Here is a 21524-nt window from a genome sequence, read left to right on the forward strand (position 1 = left end):
CATCTTTAAGCCATGTTTTCTCATTCTTTCGAATGATTGGCTCAGATGGTCAAGATGACTGCAATCTGAAATAGATTTTATGACAATGTCATCTATGTACACTTGCATGAATGTTTCTATAAAATCATGGAATATAGAATTCATTGCTCTTTGATAAGTTGCCCCAGCGTTTTTCAGACCAAAAGGCATTACAACCCATTCGTAGGTGCCTATTGCCCCTGGACAACGAAAGGCTGTTTTGGACACATCTTCTTCTGCAATGAAGATTTGATTGTACCCGGAATACCCATCCAACATACTTAGGTATTCAAAGCCGGTGGCTGAGTCTACTAGCATTTCTGCCACAGGCATGGGATATTCATCTTTAGGGGTTGCTGCATTTAGATCACGAAAATCTATACATACCCTTAATGAACCATTCTTTTTTATAACAGGTACAATATTAGCAATCCATTCGACATACCTGGTAGTTCTGATGAACTTGCAACGGAGAAGTCTTTCGACCTCTGTTTTGATCTTCGAGAGAACCTCTGGTGCGAACCTTCTAGGAGTTTTCTTAATGGGCTTCTTCCCTTCTTTTATAGGCAACTTTAGTTCGACCAAATCTCTCCCTAAACCAGGCATCTCATCATAGTCCCAGGCGAAACAATCTTTATTTTCTTTCAGTAACGCAATGACTTTTGACTTCAAAGTTGGCTCTAACTTTGCACTGATGTATGTCACCCTCTTTTGATTTTCGTCTCCAAGATTTACTTCTTCGAGTGGGTCCTGAGCTAACATCTTTATGTTTGACGCCATTGGATCTTTCTCGAATCCTAAGGGCTCTTCATCATATATTGCGTCCAACCTTTGATTTATTTCTTCGCCTGAAACTTTCTCGTCTTGAACTGTGTTGTCAGGAGGTTGAGGGATAAAATGTATCCCAGGGCCTGGTGCTTCTACCTCTTTATGAATTGCTTCAACAGTCATACTTGATAATTCGACTTCGAGAGCCGCTTCTCTTTTGTTCTCGGCTATGTAAGCCGAAATATTTTCGAAGAAGGATGACTCAGGCATAATTACCCTCTTCATCCCAGCCAGTTGGCCGTATTGCTGGTAATCCTTCGATAAGTTCCGTATCATCAGGACCGTCCATTATTTCTCTGTTCCACTGAAATCCATTTGGGTGCAAGGATAAATAGTATAAAGCGTTCTTATTTGGGGAGTATATATCCTCTGCTGCATGGCATGGCCCTATGTTGGCCAAATTTCTATCGAAACTGGTTTTGTTGACTTGGTTGACTTCAGCCATGAAGTAACTTTGATCTCCTTCAATGTTTTCCACTATACCATCTTCTCTCCAGATGGTTAGCCTCTGATGCATTGTCGAAGGTACTGTAGCAACTCCATGGATCCATTCTCTGCCCAACAAAAGGTTATAATTCGCCTTTGGTGGTATCACCATGAACATAGTTGGCCTTGTGACCGAACCCACAGTTAAATTCACTTGGACAACTCCCAACGTCTGCCCTATTTTGCCTTCGTAGTTGGACAAAACCATGTTATATGTGAAGGATAGAAAAACACTTAGAAAGGGGGGGGGGTTTGAATAAGTGTAGTCTAAAAACTTGAACGATAAAAACAATTTGCACAGTTATTTTAATCCTGGTTCGTTGTTAACTAAACTACTCCAGTCCACCCCCACGGAGTGATTTACCTCACCTGAGGATTTAATCCACTAATCGCAACAGATTACAATGGTTTTCCACTTAGTCCGCGACTAAGTCTTCTAGAGTATCCTGATCACAACCTGATCACTCCAGGAACAAATGCTTAGACACAAGCTAAGACTTTCTTAGAGTATCCTGACCACCACGTGATCACACTAATTACAACTGCTTAGACACAAGCTAAGACTTCCTAGAGTATCCTGATCAACACTTGATCACTCTAGTTACTTACAAATTAATGTAATCAATTCTAAGAGTATTACAAATGCTTCTGAAAAGCTATAATCATAACAGTGATATTTCTCTTAACGTTTAAGCTTAATCTCACTAATATATTACAACAGCAATGTAGTGAGCTTTGATGAAGATGAAGTTTCTGAGCTTTGAGTTGAACAGCGTTTCAGCAAGTTTTTCAGAATAAGTTTATTCAAAATTCGTTAACCTTGCTTCTCATCAGAACTTCATATTTATAGGCACTTGAGAAGATGACCATTGGGAGCATTTAATGCTTTGCGTATTCCGTACAGCATTGCATTTAATGTTTCACGCTTTTGTCAACTACCTCGAGCCTTGTTCACGTTGTGTCTACTGACGTTGCCTTTAATAGCTTCCAACGTTCCTTTTGTCAGTCAGCGTAGCCTACCACCTGTACTTTCTTCTGATCTGATGTTTGTGTATACAACGTTTGAATATCATCAGAGTCAAACAGATTGGTGCATAGCATCTTCTTGTCTTCTGACCTTGAAGTGCTTCTGAGCGTGATACCATGAGAACTTCAGTGCTTCTGCTTCTGATCTCAAGTTCTTCTGATGCTTCCATAGACCCATGTTCTGATTCTGCCTTGACCATCTTCTGATGTCTTTCCAGACCATGTTCTGATGTTGCATGCTGAACCTTCTGAGACAAAGCTTTTGAGCGCTGATTTGTGCATACTCTTTATATATTTCCTGAAAGGAAAATTGCAATGTATTAGAGTACCACATTATCTCACACAAAATTCATATCCTTGTTATCATCAAAACTAAGAATATTGATCAGAACAAATCTTGTTCTAACAATCTCCCCCTTTTTGATGATGACAAAAACATATATAAATGATATGAATTTGCGATCAGAAAGAGCAGACGGCTAAAGACAATTTACACAGCTATAGCATAAGCATGTGAATATGTCTCCCCCTGAGATTAACAATCTCCCCCTGAAATTAATACTAGAAGAATTTTATAAATAAAAGACTTCCCTGAGTATTTCAGTAGAGACGTTCACATGTGCTTGATCTTCAGAACATTCATGACTTCTGATTTTTGCTTCCATAGGACAGCGTCAGAACTTTGAATTTCTTTAGATCCTTCGAACATTCACAGCTTCTGATTTCTGCTTCCATCAGACAGCTTTAGAACTTGAATTTCTTTAGATCCTCAGAACATTCACAGCTTCTGATTTCTGCTTCCATCGGACAGCTTCAGAACTTGAATTTCTTTGATCTTCAGAACATTCACAGCTTCTGATTTCTGCTTCCATCGGACAGCTTCAGAGCTTGAATTTCTTCTTTCATCACTTCATGCTAGAATGTATCAGAACATTGTTGAATGAACCAGAGCATCATCAGAGCATCTCTTCATCCTGAAATGTTACATAACAAAACTAAACGACAAAAGTCAGCATGAAAGAGTCAGAACATAGAATATGTTTCATAAAACATAATATGTATCAGAGCCATATGGTATGTGTCAGAACACATAGACATAATGTTTCAGATCATATTCTATCATCAGAATATCTGAACATTCTTCCTTCTTGCTTCTGATTCTGAGGCTTCATAGCACTCAGCTTGCTTCATGAATCCGAGAGCTTGATTCTCTAAAGAATTACTTTTCCTCATCTTGTTGCTTCTTATGTTGATCTTCAGTTCCTGCAACAACACAACTTAAAAGCATAGAACTTTGCAAGTTCTGTTAGTAATGTGGGGCCTTTTTACCCGGTAACTGATAATATTTAATCAAATCATTTATCATATATTTTCTCCCCCTTTTTGTCATAACATCAAAAAGAATATAAAAGATTCAGATGTAGAAAACGACAAAAGAAAGAAACAGAATTAAACTCTTCATTGATTAAACAAGCAGGATTACAAAAGATGTATGCAGAATAACAGATGCAATCAAACAAAGAAAACTACAAGGACTTAAGGACTACAACCCTAGCCTAGACATAATCTTAGCTAACATATCATGAATCCCTGCGGCGTTCTCTGCATGCCTGTCCAGACTAGAACCTCCACTGTAGGAGAGATGCATGAATTCAAGGAGGAAGTGAGAGACAGTTCACAGAAAGAGAGCTAATGTCGCAAATGGGGCTTTCTCTTAACATAGAAGTCAAGAACATGATCCTTAACTTCATCCAGTATTTCAAGAAAGTCTTCTTCCTTTGGATAAATGTTGATAACATCATTACAGAAGAGATCAGACTTGATACTTCTTGGAATCTTGAGAGATTTGTCTTGAAATCAAAGTCAACGATCCCCGATATTTGTTTCTCAACCTGGAACCAGACAACACTTCCATCCGTTCTATTCAAATAGATCAGCCACCTTTGAGTCTTAGTTCCTTCAACAAGTTTAAAGTTTTGATGAAGGGAACTAGACGAAAGATTCATGATGAACGCTAGATCGAATATATAAGACTAGGATTTATGCAACAATGCAGAAGGATAGAGAAAGATGGTGAACGATGAAAAACTGAACGCAAAGAGAGAGAAATGAAAGAGGGAAAAACTGAATCGTTTGAAGAATATAAAACGAAAAAGAAAAGTAAAGGAAATGATGAATGGAATTAAATGTTACATGACAAGAGGAGAGAGAAACTATGACAAATGAAGTGATTAGCACAGTTACCTAAGTAGGCGTCCCCTCAACTGCACGCACGCTTGTCCAGAATTAGTGAACACGTGTTTACCATCTGGATAGCCAGTTACAGCTGTTTTACTTTTAAAGAGATTCTGAGTCAACTTAGACAATGAAACGTTAGTAATAACAGAATCACTACTTCTAATTGATCACAATCAGAACTTCTTATAAAAAAAAACTAATCCAATTTCATTTCAGAAGATACTCATACATAAGATCTTCTCATCTTCTCATTCTGGGCATAAATCCATACTGATATTCTTCAGAATGAACTTAAACCTATCTTCAGCAAGGGGTTTTGTAAAGATATCAGCCCATTGATGGTCTGTATCCACAAAGTTTAAAGATATAACACCCTTCTGAACATAGTCCCTTATGAAATGATGTTTAATCTCAATGTGTTTAGCTTTTGAATGTAAGATAGGATTCTTAGATAAACATATAGCAGAAGTATTATCACAGAAAATAGGAATGTTACTCTCATATATCTGATAATCTTCTAGCTGACTTCTCATCCAGAGCATTTGTGTGCTACAACCAGCAGCAGCAACATATTCTGCTTCTATTGTTGAGAGGGCAATAGTAGCTTGCTTCTTGCTGTACCATGAGATTAGATGACTTCCAAGAAATTGACAACTTCCAGAAGTGCTCTTCCTTTCAATTCTATCTCCAACATAGTCAGCATCACAGAATCCTACTAAGTTGTAATCTTTGGTTCTTCTGTAAACTAAACCAACATTAGTAGTACCTTTCAGATACCTCAGAATTCTCTTAACTGCAGTTAAATAAGATTCTCTCGGATCTGATTGGAATCTAGCACACAAACAAACACTGAAGAGAATGTCAGGTCTAGAAGCAGTTAAATATAGAAGAGATCCAATCATACCTCTGTACAACTTCTGATCTACCTTCTTACTTACCTCATCCTTACCTAGGACACATGTTGGATGTATAGGAGTTTTGGCTTCTTTACTTTTAGAAAGATTAAACTTCTTCAGAAGTTCTTTCACATACTTCGTTTGATGAACATATGTTCCATCAGAAGTTTGGTTGATTTGAATCCCAAGGAAATACTTGAGTTCTCCCATCATGCTCATTTCAAATTCAGCCTGCATAGACTCAGCAAACTCCTTTCCAAGTGTAGCATTAGATGTTCCAAAGATGATATCATCAACATATATTTGACATATTAAAATATCCTTTTTAAAGGTTTTACAAAAGAGAGTAGTGTCCACTTTTCCTCTAGTGAAACCATTTTCCAGAAGGAAAGAACTTAAACGTTCATACCAAGCTCTAGGAGCTTGTTTCAATCCGTATAATGATTTCTTTAATTTAAAAACATGATTTGGAGACATGGAGTCTTCAAAACCAGGAGGTTGATGGACATAAACTTCTTCATCTATATAACCATTTAAGAAGGCACTCTTGACATCCATCTGATAAAGAGTGATGTTATGTTGAGTGGCAAAAGAAATTAATAGACGAATAGATTCTAACCTGGCCACTGGTGCAAAGGTTTCTGTGTAGTCAATTCCTTCTTGCTGACTATAACCTTGAGCAACCAGTCTGACTTTGTTTCTTACCACTTCTCCCTTCTCGCTTAGCTTGTTTCTGAATACCCACTTAGTGCCGATGATGTTAAATCCTTTTGGTCTAGGAACCAAGTCCCATACATCATTCCTTGTAAACTGATTGAGTTCTTCTTGCATGGCAATTATCCAGTCTGGATCTTCTAGAGCTTGATCAACAGAAGTTGGCTCGATCAAAGAAACAAGACCTAATTGACATTCTGCATTGTTCTTAAGGAATGCCCTTGTTTTAATGGGATCATCTTTCTTCCCAAGGATCACATCTTCTGAATGAGCTGAAGCAAGTCTAGGTGATCTTCTGACTCTTGGCTCTTCAGAAATCCTGAGATTCTCTAAAGATGCAGCAACTTGATCTTCTGATCCATTGCTTCTGAGACTATCAGCTTCTGCAGCTTTGCTTCTTGGTTCTACTGCTTCTGATATATCAATATCAAAATCTGCAAAATTCTCAAACTGCTTTGGTTTTTCAAGACCAAGCTTATCATCAAACCTGATATTGATTGATTCTTCTACAATCAATGTTTCAGTATTGTATACTCTGTAGCCTTTAGAGCGTTCAGAATATCCAAGAAGGAAACACTTTTGTGCTTTAGAATCAAACTTACCAAGATGATCTTTAGTATTCAGAATAAAACAAACACATCCAAAAGGATGAAAATATGAAATGTTGGGCTTTCTGTTCTTCCACAATTCATAAGGAGTCTTATTTAGAATAGGTCTTATAGAGATTCTATTCTGAATATAACATGCAGTGTTTATTGCTTCTGCCCAGAAATGCTTAGCCATATTGGTTTCATTGATCATGGTTCTGGCCATTTCTTGTAGAGTCCTATTCTTTCGCTCTACAACTCCATTTTGCTGTGGAGTTCTAGGACAAGAGAAATCATGGGCAATACCATTTTCTTTGAAGAACTCCTCAAAGAATCTGTTCTCAAATTCGCCACCATGATCACTTCTGACCTTTATGATTTTGCACTCTTTCTCAGATTGGATCTGAGTGCAGAATTCAAAGAACACTGAATGAGACTCATCCTTGTGTTTTAAGAACTTTACCCATGACCAGCTGCTATAATCATCAACGATGACTAATCCATATTTCTTCCCTTTGACAGATGCTGTTTTGACTGGGCCAAGCAGATCAATGTGCAAAAGTTCTAACGGCCTTGAGGTAGAAACAACATTCTTAGACTTGAATGCAGGTCTGGAGAACTTGCCCTTCTGACATGCTTCACAAAGAGCATCTAATTAGAATTTCAGATTTGGGAGTCCTCTGACCAGATTTAGTTTGTTAATCTGAGAGATCTTTCTCAAACTAGCATATCCTAATCTTCTATGCCAGACCCATTGCTCTTCAGAAACAGACATAAGACAAGTCACCTTCTGATTCTTAAGATCCTGAAGATCTGTCTTATAAATGTTGTTCTTTCTCTTGCCTGTAAATAGGATTGAGCCATCCTTCTGACTTACAGCCTTGCAAGACTTTTGATTAAAGATTATGTCATAACCATTGTCACTTAATTGACTTATGGACAATAAGTTATGAGCTAATCCATCTACAAGAAGTACATTAGTTATGGAAGGAGAGTTACCAAGACTTATGGTTCCAGAGCCAATGATTTTGCCCTTCTGATCTCCTCCAAACTTGACTTCTCCTCCTGGTTTAAGCACCAGGTCTTGGAATGTAGACCTTCTTCCTGTCATGTGTTGCGAGCACCCAGAGTCCAGGTACCATGACATTTTGCTTTTTGTCCTCTTTGCCACCAAGGATATCTGCAACAGAAATTATCTTCTCCTTAGGTACCCACAATTTCTTGGGTCCTTTCTTGTTAGTTCTCCTCAAGTTCTGATTGAACTTAGGTTTAGCAAAATATTTAACAAGAGGAACATCATGATATTCTTTGTTATAACAAGATTTGTTCTGATCAATATTCTTAGTTTTGATGATAACAAGGATATGAATTTTGTGTGAGATAATGTGGTACTCTAATACATTGCAATTTCCCTTTCAGGAAATATATAAAGAGTATGCACAAATCAGCGCTCAGAAGCTTTGTCTCAGAAGGTTCAGCATGCAACATCAGAACATGGTCTGGCAAGACATCAGAAGATGGTCAAGGCAGAATCAGAACATGGGTCTATGGAAGCATCAGAAGAACTTGAGATCAGAAGCAGAAGCACTGAAGTTCTCATGGTATCACGCTCAGAAGCACTTCAAGATCAGAAGACAAGAAGATGCTATGCACCAAGCTGTTTGACTCTGATGATATTCAAGCGTTGTATACACAAACGTCAGATCAGAAGAAAGTACATGTGGCAGGCTACGCTGACTGACAAAAGGAACGTTGGAAGCTATTAAAGGCAACGTCAGTAGACACAGCGTGAACAAGGCTCGAGGTAGTTGACAAAAGCGTGAAACATTAAATGCAATGCTGTACAGAACACGCAAAACATTAAATGCTCCCAACGATCATCTTCTCAAGTGCCTATAAACATGAAGTTCTGATGAGAATCAAGGTTAACATTCTGAACAAACTTATTCTGAAAAACTTGCTGAAACGCTGTCAAAATTCAAAAGCTCAGAAACTTCATCTTCATTAAAGCTCACTACATTGCTGTTGTAATATATTAGTGAGATTAAGCTTAAACGTTAAGAGAAATATCACTGTTGTGATTATAGCTTTTCAGAAGCATTGTAAAACTAAATTTGATTACATTAATTTGTGATCAAGTGTTGATCAGGATACTCTAGGAAGTCTTAGCTTGTGTCTAAGCAGTTGTAATTAGAGTGATCACGTGGTGGTCAGGATACTCTAAGAAAGTCTTAGCTTGTGTCTAAGCATTTGTTCCTAGAGTGATCAGGTTGTGATCAGGATACTCTAGAAGACTTAGTCGTGGGCTAAGTGGAAAACCATTGTAATCTGTTGCGATTAGTGGATTAAATCCTCAGGTGAGGTAAATCACTCCGTGGGAGTGGACTGGAGTAGTTTAGTTAACAACGAACCAGGATAAAAATAACTGTGCAAATTGTTTTTATCGTTCTAGTTTTCAAACTACACTTATTCAAACCCCCCCTTTCTAAGTGTTTTTCTATCCTTCATTCTTTAGGTTTGTCAGCATGATATTTCTTAGGATGTGTCACATGCTTCTTGGTGTGAACAGTGTTAAACTTCTGTGCATGTGAAGTGAGCCTAATATCATGAGCATGGCCATATTTGAACTGATCATACAATGGCTTGTTGTCGCACGCTCGCGAAAAATGAACAGAGTCGCCACCAATATATTTATCCCATAAGGGAAAGGAATATCAGAAAACCTAACAAAGGAAGGAACAGGGCCTTGCGACCAGAGAATCAAGGTACGGGAGTCGGTTACGCAAGGGGAAAGTATTAGCACCCCTCGCGCCCATCGTACTCGATGGTATCCACCTATGTTTGTTTCTATTTAAAGGGTGTATACTATGTCTATGTTTAAATGCAAAATGAATGCAAAATGTAGGGAAAACAAAGAATTGTACTCGCACGGGCCCTACCCCGCTGCCTACGTATCCTTTTCAGGAATCAGAGTTACCGTAGCTCGGCGCACGATTTTCTGTTTGTTTTTGTGTTTTTTAATTGGGCGGAGTCAACGTTCACGTTCTTGCATAAGGGAAGACCTACGATGCGTACGAACGGAAATGACATTGCCCTTAGGTGCCAACGAGGCAAAAGAAAAAGAAATGATTGGTTTGTGTCTTTTAGGGTAGATGAGTGATGAACAGTTCCCAATACCGGGCCACTCACCACTTTCTCTACTTTGCTTTAGTCTGAACCATTGTTAGATGTTTTAAAGTGTTTTTGGTTGTGTATTTTTTAAGGGGAGTTTACTTCACGATTCGAATCACATAAAATGCATAATGATCGAGAAGCAGATTAGAGAATGAATCCCACTCACTTCCATCCCATTATGTAATGTTTGAGAAACAGATTAGAGAATGAATCTCACTCATTTCTCTCCCATTAATTAATGTTTGAGAAACAGATTAGGGAATGAATCCCACTCGTTTCTCTCCCATTAAGTAGTGACCGAGAAACAGATTAGGGAATGGATCCCACTCGTTTCTATGCCACTAAGTGATTGAGAAACAAATTAGGGAATGAATCCCATTCATTTCTCTATCACTTTCTTAATGTGATTTGCATCTTCCTTTTATTAATGTTTTAAAGAGTTGAAAAAGAAAAAGAATGCAAAAGGGAACTAGATCTAACATTCTAATCTATGTTATTCAATTCTTATTTATGTACAAAAAGGGATCTAAAATGGTACTAACGAAATAGGCCTAAAATAAGGCCAAAAATACAAGTAATAAAATCGCACAAGCATCATACTAAAATAACATGGAACCAGCACAAAAACAATTCAAGCATTAGTGCAAAATTAAACTAAAAACTACTATTTTTTATGACATTTATAAGAAGAAAATTAAATGAACTCTAAATCAAGCAAGAAAGAGACTAAAACTATAAGCCTAAAACTAATATTTTTGTGAACATTTTTATGTATAAAAAGTATTAAAAGTCTAAAATTAAGAGGAAGAAAATTAGTGTTTATCACCTAAAGAAAATATGAAAAAAACTAAGTAAAATCTAAATTGTTAATTGAGGTAAAGGGAACAGGGGGTGTTAAGTTGAAATGGTGGTGTGAAAAGCCATGGGGCGCAGGCCCAGCTAGACAGGCCCAACAGAATGTTATTATTTGTTTGTAGATTTTGCTTCAAAGAAAAAAGAGACAATGGGCCCAGGGGGTGTTACGCTAGCAATTTGGCCCAAGACAGTTTTTTTTTGGTGTGATTTCCTGCAACTAAAAAATGGTGCGTGGGCCTCAGGGTTTCAACAGCAATTCGGCCCGGTGGATTTTTATTTCAAATTCAGCCAAAAAAGGGGATGGTGCATGGGCTAGAGTGGGGTGAGCCTAGCAAATCGTTGAGGCCCAAGGGGTTTTGGTCCATCAGATTCAACACTTAATCACTATTTCAGATTCTATTAACAATTCAAATTCAATTAATCTCAAATATGAACATTTACTCACATTAATCAAAATTAATTCAGACTTTATGTTAGGAAATAATCACATTTCATACCCAATTAAAACATTATGTTAATTTGTACATTAATTCAAAAAGGAAAATAAATTGGGATTAGGGTTACCATAGTTGCGGCGATTGGAATTTCATGAACTCATACTTCTGCATCGCGAACAGACGACGGCGACTCACCAAAGCTTTGACGGCGCGCGACGACTCGAGTCCTTCTCCGATCAGAGCTCTCCATCTCCGATTCCACTTCTCTTATCTCTGCTCATCTTCGATCCTCTTTCTCTGAAATTCGACGAGCTTGACGATGGCGAAGAATAACCGGAGAAACGCTTCAAGAATTCAGGGACTTTCATTCATTCCTCTTCTCACTTCTTCGTTCGCGAATAAGGCGTATTCTTCTGAGTTGTGGTTGCTGATGGTGATGCCGTAATAGCAGCGAGGTCGTTGAAGGTTGATGTGGAGAATCGTTCTTGAAGAGGACGATGATAGTTGTGGTTTGATCAAGTTGGTGAGGCAACGAAGATTCAGAGATGAATGATATTGAAGGTGTCCTTTCTGTTACAACCGATTCTTCCTCCTCTTCTGATAATTCTGTTTCGTTTCTTTTTCAGGATGAAAGAACGGCAAAAGAAGATGATTATTGGTGATGATTTTCTGGAGAATTAGGAGTGAAGATGATGAGATTTGAATTGTTGAAGGTGTGAAGATGAAGATTGAGGTGAGGTGAGATTGAGGTTGCAGAGAGGGTTGGATTATGGAGTGAGAAGAATATGAAGATTGATGATTGATGGATGAGAGAAGAATGTGAGAGTGAAGGTGGAAGAAAGTGAATTGATGGTGGATTATGGGTGGTTCTGCTGAGAAAAAGTGGTGGTGAAGATGAATGAAGGGGGAGAGTGAAGCAATGCAGAAGATGGCGAATATATAGAGGTGAGTCTTTCTCTGATTTTTTGATACTCTATTAATTTCTGTTAGGTTCTGTTATAGTTAGTTACAGTTTGGGTGAAGTAGTTATGGGCTGTAACTGATTTTTGGTAGTTAGGAGTTTGTAACTGATTTTGTTATTGATGTTTGAGCTGTTAGAAATCAGTTAGGAAGTTAGAAAAGTTGGTTACATTCTGTTAGGCTCTTGTGAATTAAGGTTCTGCTAGCTCGATTAAATGGCCTGAACTGTATTGAACTTGAAATGATGTTGCCCTGCTTTGAATTTTGCTACTGCCTGTTTCTCACTTGGATATATGACTGAAGCTTTGCGAATGCCGTTCTCTCTTGCAGGTTGATGGTTACTAGTGAGCTATGGTTTGGTGAAATTGGCTCAAGTATGAATGTTTGGCTAAGACGAATTATGAGGGCAGGACTGTTTTGTCGCTCACATATGAGTTGAAACTGTTTCAGTATGTATGCATCAGTTTCATTAACTGGTTTTTATGAATTGTGAACAGGTTTCCCGAATTAAGACGAATGGACATTTGGTTTTTGCTGTGATCGATGCGGGCTGCAATTTGCGCCCATGTGACATGGCTAATGAGGTATGTGCTTGACTGCTGAACGACTCACGTTTTTCTATCAAGGCTGCCACTGGTTTGTTAGTTGGTTAGGCTCATGTATGGACCGGTTTGTGGACTGGTTAGCAGGTATGCAGAGCTGAATTTAGTAGGTAATTGGTTAGTAATAGGTTTGAAAAGTTGCTGTTAGAAATCTATTTTCTACTCCTGTTAGTAATTTTGGAATAGCATGACAGTTGGTTTAGGAAAGTGCTTCGGTGATAGATGAAGTTAGATGTTAGGGAGTGTTGAACTTGATCTCGAATGTGAATTGGATTGTATGTCTTCAACTTGAATGTATCTTACGGTGGATCAAAGCTGAAATTGAATGGTATGGCTTGCGGTTTTTTTATAATATGTTTCTTATGTTGAATGAATATGAACAAAGGTTAAATACTGAATGGCTGCTGTTATTTGTTGGTCCTTGCTAATATAGCCTTGTATTAATCTTTGGATGAACCTGACTTGTTCCATTTTCCAATCATGCAGGTTGGTGGTATTGAATGATGTTTCAAACAAGAGATATGTGGTAATGGGTAAAGTGAAACTGGGAGTGGCAATGAATGAAGTTAAATAATTCACCTTTAGGGTGACATGAACGTGAAATGGTTGAAGTATGTACAGATCATGAGTTCATATGGCAGTACGAAGCATTTGCTATTTGACATTTTGATATTTGCAGCATAGTTGGAGAGAACATGGGATTATTAGAACAAGGCAAATGAAATCAATTTGAATCAAGTTGTGACTATTTGAATATGCTCTTAGAATAGGTGGTTCAAGGTTCATATTTGTATAGGTTTCTTGTAGAATCTTGGACTTTATTTGAACTTTGTAATGGTTTGGACTTTTTCGGCTTTTGTAGTGAATAGTGACCTTTTGACTTTGTTGGAATGTATGAATGTTTAAATATATGGACCTTGAACCCTTTGAATGGGTAGATTTTGAATGAGTGAATGATGAACTTGTATGATACGAACCATCTTTGACATGAACCTTGAACCGTGTTCAGGTGAAATCTCGACCAGAACTCGTACAAATATTCCTTAAATTCCACCCTTGCGTGCATCTCAATTTTTTCATAATTCGAAACACAATTGACCCCATATGCCATTACTTGAATCCAAAGTTTAACTTAACTTGTATTTTGAAACAGAACACCTGATAAGCGCACCTTTTAACTTTGATGTAATTAACCTTTTTTTCAATTGTTGGATACAAGCTCGGATGAAAGACCCTGATCCTATCTTGATGAATTCGGATGAAGAATAGCCCTCGTAGCTTGATGCGAAGGAAATCCATAGTGACCATCAGTTAAAACCATAATTTCACATTCGATACTTAAAGAATAGCCGGATGAATCAAGCTTGAGTGAAGTAGAAGCCTTAATTTCCAAGACCCTTGATCGCCTGCCAAATTTATTGATTAATGAATGCATGAGTTATGTTAATGACCTAATGGGGGGGTATGTACATGAGACTATGAAATGCATGAGCCTAAGCCAGATAAAATTGAAAGGGTAGGACAAATTTGGGGTATGACAGCTGCCCCTATTTAATCGTCTTATACTCGAAGGTGAGATTGGCGCTAGCCTTTCGAACATTTGAGGTAGAAGAAGATTAAATACCAAAGTACTAGAAATTTGTCTTAAAGAGAAGATGGTGTAAGTGTTATTCTTATTTTTGTATTTTTGTTTTTGATATCTGCTGGGGAAAGAGAAATTTTGGTTTTTTCTGGTGGAAAAGTTTATAGTGAGTAATGGATTTGAATGGTGGTAGTATGTAATGTAGCCAAGGTGCCAATACAAGGTTCTCAATGGAAATGATTGTTGTATGAAACTGTGGTTGGAAAATACGGGTTCGATGGAAAGGTAGGACCTACGATCCGTGACTCGAAACTAGGGTAAGGTCAACGGACCTACGACCCACAAGAATTGAAAAAGATGAAGATAAGGTCAAAGGACCTACGATCCACACGAAATGAAAAATATGAGGATAAGGTCAACGGACCTACGATCCACAAGAAATGAAAAATATGAGGATAAGGTCAACGGACCTACGATCCACAAAAAGAAAAAAAAGATGAGGATAAGGTCAACGGACCTACGATCCACAAGAAATGAAAAAGATGAGGATAAGGTCAACGGACCTACGATCCACAAGAAATGAAAGAGATGAGGATAAGGTCAACGGACCTACGATCCACAAGAAATGAAAGAGATGAGGATAAGGTCAACGGACCTACGATCCACAAGAAATGAAAAAGATGAGGATAAGGTCAACGGACCTACGATCCACAGGAAATGAAAAAGATGAGGATAAGGTCAACGGACCTACGATCCACAAGGAATGAAAAAGATGAGGATAAGGTCAACGGATCTACGATCCACAGGAAAGAAAAAGATGAGGATAAGGTCAACGGACCTACGATCCACAAGAAATGCAAAGGATGAGGATAAGGTCAACGGACCTACGATCCACAAGAATGAAAAAAGACGAGGATAAGGTCAACGGACCTACGATCCACAGAAATGCGAAGGATGAGGATAAGGTCAACGGACCTACGATCCACAAGAATGCAAAGGATGAGGATAAGGTCAACAGACCTACGATCCACAAGAATGCAAAGGATGAGGATAAGGTCAACAGACCTACGATCCACAAGAATGAAAAAGATGAGGATAAGGTCAACGGACCTACGATCCACAAGAAATACAAAGGATGAGGATAAGGTCAACGGACCTACGATCCACAAGAATGAAAAGGTGAGGATAAGGTCAACGGACCTACGATCCACAAGAATGCAAAGGATGAGGATAAGGTCAACGGACCTACGATCCACAAGAAATGAAAAGGACGAGGATAAGGTCAACGGACCTACGATCCACAAAAGAAATGAAAAAGATGAGGATAAGGTCAACGGACCTACGATCCACAGGAAATGAAAGATGAGGATAAGGTCAACGGACCTACGATCCACAGGAATGGAAAGATGAGGATAAGGTCAACGGACCTACGATCCACAAGAAATGAAAAAGATGAGGATAAGGTCAACGGACCTACGATCCACAAGAATGAAAAATGAGGATAAGGTCAACGGACCTACGATCCACAAGGAGATTATTGGAAAACACTTAGACTGGGGATTGGGGATTGGTAAAACCAAGTATCGGCACCGTGGGTGGAGAAGATTTGTAATGGAGTAGCAGATATCAATTGGAGTTTGTAAGGACAATATTTTATGTGGGGAAGTATCGTCATCTTGATTGAGTGTTGATTTGTATTATCTGGCTTATGCTTTGTATGCATGTTTGAATTTTTCTATGGCGTAATGCTCCGCTTTGACGGATATGCTACGCTTTTGAGGATGCAATGTTATATGCAGTGAATACTATATGCAGAGTGCCAAATAAAGGCATTAGAGTGATAAACACCAGGGAGAATCCCCTTAGTGTTAAGAACCATGTGGAGGTGCCAATAGATTTTGGACTTTGATTTGTAAGATGCACTTTTCTTTGACTTGAAGAATGATTTCTGACTTCTCACCGTGTGCCACTGCTTGGAGGATTTTCAGCTTGAGGAGATTCCCTCGATTCACCACGTTTGGGATGAGAATCCAGGTAACGAGCCTTGGTTACGGAAGTAGGACAACTCCTAGGAGAAATAAACTCCTATGCTTGAGGAATGGAACAAACTCTCGGGAGAAATAAACTCCATGCTTGGGGAGAGACCAAGGTTCCGGGAGAAATAAACTCCTATGATTAGGGAGAGGACAATAAAACTCAGAAGATCGTGCCCCAAGTTTCATGACCCACGAAGGAAATTGCCCCAGTGGATCCTTGGAGAGATTTGTCAAATCTCGACGTAACTGCCCCAGATTGGTTGAATTTGAGAGAGATTCCTCGACTTGATTACCCCAGATATGCCAAATTTGAGAGGTCAAACCTCGATTCAATTGCCCTTGATTAGGTACATCTTACTAGAATCCTCAAGCTTTCTTTGTTTTGAAGTCAAACAAACATGGAAACAACTTTACCACGTTCAACGGAGTCTTCAAACTCTTCCCCACGGGGTAATCAAAGAAAGCATTAATTGTTCATGCCCAATGGAGTTTTTAGAGAATCTGCCCCTTGATGATCAACATTTGAAATGATTAGCTTTTACTCCTTGGAGTTCTCAAGTTTCTTGTATTTTGACATGATCAAGTTGCTCACTGATTCTCATCCTTGAAAATTTCCTTGATGTTAAGCACATATTTTGCATGCAAAGAATGTTAATTCTAAGAATGATGATTCTAATGCAAAGCCTATGTTAGTCTTGAAGTTTAAAGAAACTTTTTTATTGAAATGAGGTTGCGACCTCTTGTGAATGGATCACTAGTTGACACAACCTCGATTTTTGCATGTGGAAGATAAAGCAAACATACGATACCAACATGGATATGAGTCTCGCTTCATTGGGAGTCAGTTAAACGCTATCTCTTGGGAGTGTGCTTTCAAAATAACCCTACTTCAATTAGGACTTTTGAGGGTTGTAACTTGGCCAGGTTCATGGTTTTTTTAAAAAAACAAAGGATTTTTAGGCTCGAAATTATTTGTACCCACCCCCTTCGTGATGTTCTCCAGTCCTATGTTCAATTTAGCTTGATACGAGTGTTCATCCCTCACAAGGAATTTGGAATGGTTGAGGAATCAATGAGGTTGTTTTTGGACATGGCAGTCACGCACTTTTATTCTTTGGTGTCTGGTCACACAACTTTGTTCTTTTGAGAAGGATTTTTATTTCGTAATCCTCATTTTCGCTTCTGCTTTCCCTAACTTTTGCCTGGACTAATTCTTTTGAATTTTATTTTGGAGTCCAGCGGGATGCCCTAACTTTTGCCTAAGTCATTGTTTTCATGTTGTTGACTTAGCGGGCTCTCTTTTTTCTTTTGTTGTTTTTTTTTTGAACAAGTCGTGTGATATCGTGTTGCTCTCGATTTGTTTGAAGTATTGTGACTGCCTCATTCTCTGATTTGTTGAGGGATAACCATTGTGGCATCGTCATCTTTTGATCTCTTGATGGAATAAGGATAATCATTGCGGTTTTGACATTCCTCAACCTTTGGAGGGATAACCATTGTTGTATCCTTAGATTCATACCTTTTTGGTGAGTTTTGAACACTCGATCAAGTTAAATGAACACTACCCTGCCCCAAGGTTAAAATAAGGGTTTTTTATGATTAGAAAAGAAACTCCTTCTTCAAGGCTCAAAGGGGTTAACGAGGGTCTATCTCCCTTATATCTCCGGTGTTTGGGGATTTGAAATAATGCCTGTACATCCTCAGTAGGGTTTTTATTCAAAAACACATGATTAGAGATTTTGCATTTTTATTTTTCATCACTCTCCCTCAGCTTTTTGCATAAGCAAGCAATTAGTAAAGTTGGTATCGTAATGCCAAAACATTTTATGAGTGATAACGAATGGATTACTTCAAGACAAACATAAACAATGTATTATGATTTTCATTCAGAAATTAACAAGTTTTTACATGCTATTGATGCTTAAACACACAAATGAAAAATTACAATGAGAATGCAGTAAGAAACTAAATGGGTGTCGTTGTTGAGGAGACTTGACTCCGTCTGGACTTGTTGAGCTTGAATACTTTCTGCAGTTCCTTCCAAACACTTCAGATTACTTCAAAAGAGAACTCCAACAAAGTCACCCATGAGTTGTAAACTTTTGCCTTGCTTTAGGGATTCGAGTAATGCGAATGATGCAATGCTCAAGATAAGAATACGTCTTGCTTATCCCTCGTGCGGGAGCCCCAAGCATAGATGTTGAAGAAGTATTCGCCTTCATAAATGGAAAGAATCTGGTATGGTCATCAACTCAAGAGAGCTACTTGTGGTGGAGAAGACCCAATATTAGAATCTTAACCAATTGTGATTCCAGCAAACAAGGAAACGAATGAGCACAAGGCAATAGATTCACATCAATTTGTTTCTCATATTCTTCTTGTCTCTGTTAACTAGCAAGGCCACTGAGGAGGAGATATTGAGAAAAGGCAACTGATATATGAAGTAGAACTTTGAGGATGAGAAGCATTATGAAGAACACCCTTGATTACCACTTGGAAGAAGATTCTGACGAAATCACCTAGGAATTTGTAATGCTTTTAGGGATTCGAGCAATGCAAATGGCGCAATGCTCAAGATAAGAATACGTCTTGCTTATCCCTCGATCGGGAGCCCCAAGCAACTTCCACATGTGTACAAAAGGTGATTACCACTTTAGCTTCAATATCCAAACCATTCGGAGTGAGAGTAAATGACCCTTGTAGTTTTTTTTTTGCATAAGGCACAAACCAACAACATCTAAATCAGTAGAGTCATGACTTTTTATGGCTTCCAAACTTTCCTCCAAGAGGTGGAACCCTTTATCAATTGGGAACTTGCAGGCTTCAATGATGTGAATTTTCTTCACCAAGAATAGGAATCTCAACATTATTTCAAACATTCTGATACATAAGACCTTTTCATGGGTGAGATCAACATTTGCATTTGGCCTAGGAGGAACTTTTCTCAATTCTTCTTGTCAAAGAGAAAACACTTGAATAACCTCCATGCACTGATTCATGTCAGTCTCCATTTCTGTTCTCATCTCATTCAAAAACCTCAGGGAGTTGTTCCAATGTTAACTTTTGAGCACATAGCGGTAAGAAGCCAATTGTCTTGTTGATGTCAAAGTCTGAGTAGAAAAGGCCCCCACAAGCTTCTGATAGAACCATGAAATGCATGATAGTATGAATGCATGTTTCATTTATGAGAGATCCTAAAGTCTTTTCACACACTTTCATTTTTCTTTTTTGGAATCAAAGCTTCTCTCTTTTTTTTGTATAGAATATCTTTTCTTTCTTTTTTGCTTTTCTATTTCCTTTTCTTTTACATATCTTTTCTTTTCTTTTCTTTTCTCTTTTTTTTTTTGGAAATAGACTTTAGGATCTTTCATGAATGGAGTGGACAAAGAAATGATGTTATGCAATGCAAAAGCATGGGATCAACGGTCCATATAATCTTAGTAACCACTGTACAATCCTCTGAATAACTGATATAGGTCAGATGTCATGAGATCAAAGGTCCGACACCTTTTTGAATACCAGGAGAACCAATAGTCACCAACAGAAAAGAATAGTCACCAACGGTACCTGTCATGTATATCCCACCCCACTCACAGGTGAATCTAGGTCAAGGTAGGTCAATGGCTTCCAGCGTTATCAGTTCTCCTGAAACACCATCATTGTCGCAAATACATGCCAACGACGGTATTTCATTTGAACCTCGACTGGTCGTGGGTCTCATGATCGCAATCAACAGAACCTGACATTCTGTTGGCGTCATGACTATCCACTCTATCCTAGGTATCTTATGTGTCAACTCTGGCCTGGGTATTGGGCCTTTTACCTCATAGAACATCCCACCCAACCTGCAAAACAGAACAGAAGACCCCAAGGAACACAAAATATAATCCATATGCATGATGTGCAAACAGAAATAAACATGATATGCAAGCAGAAAAGTAAACATGCAAACATATATACAAGGTATAGACATAAAAACAAATAAACACCCAATAAATAAACAAACAAACGCAGGCTAGGATCGACTCACTAAGGATGGACCCGCAACAGGTCTAGCAACATCCCCAGCAGAGTCGCCAGCTGTCGCACGCTCGCGAAAAATGAACAGAGTCGCCACCAATATATTTATCCCATAAGGGAAAGGAATATCAGAAAACCTAACAAAGGAAGGAACAGGGCCTTGCGACCAGAGAATCAAGGTACGGGAGTCGGTTACGCAAGGGGAAAGTATTAGCACCCCTCGCGCCCATCGTACTCGATGGTATCCACCTATGTTTGTTTCTATTTAAAGGGTGTATACTATGTCTATGTCTAAATGCAAAATGAATGCAAAATGTAGGGAAAACAAAGAATTGTACTCGCACGGGCCCTACCCCGCTGCCTACGTATCCTTTTCAGGAATCAGAGTTACCGTAGCTCGGCGCACGATTTTCTGTTTGTTTTTGTGTTTTTTAATTGGGCGGAGTCAACGTTCACGTTCTTGCATAAGGGAAGACCTACGATGCGTACGAACGGAAATGACATTGCCCTTAGGTGCCAACGAGGCAAAAGAAAAAGAAATGATTGGTTTGTGTCTTTTAGGGTAGATGAGTGATGAACAGTTCCCAATACCGGGCCACTCACCACTTTCTCTACTTTGCTTTAGTCTGAACCATTGTTAGATGTTTTAAAGTGTTTTTGGTTGTGTATTTTTTAAGGGGAGTTTACTTCACGATTCGAATCACATAAAATGCATAATGATCGAGAAGCAGATTAGAGAATGAATCCCACTCACTTCCATCCCATTATGTAATGTTTGAGAAACAGATTAGAGAATGAATCTCACTCATTTCTCTCCCATTAATTAATGTTTGAGAAACAGATTAGGGAATGAATCCCACTCGTTTCTCTCCCATTAAGTAGTGACCGAGAAACAGATTAAGGAATGGATCCCACTCGTTTCTATGCCACTAAGTGATTGAGAAACAAATTAGGGAATGAATCCCATTCATTTCTCTATCACTTTCTTAATGTGATTTGCATCTTCCTTTTATTAATGTTTTAAAGAGTTGAAAAAGAAAAAGAATGCAAAAGGGAACTAGATCT

This window comes from Vicia villosa, linkage group LG1 (assembly GCF_029867415.1).
Source record: "Vicia villosa cultivar HV-30 ecotype Madison, WI linkage group LG1, Vvil1.0, whole genome shotgun sequence".
Lineage (NCBI taxonomy): Eukaryota > Viridiplantae > Streptophyta > Magnoliopsida > Fabales > Fabaceae > Vicia > Vicia villosa.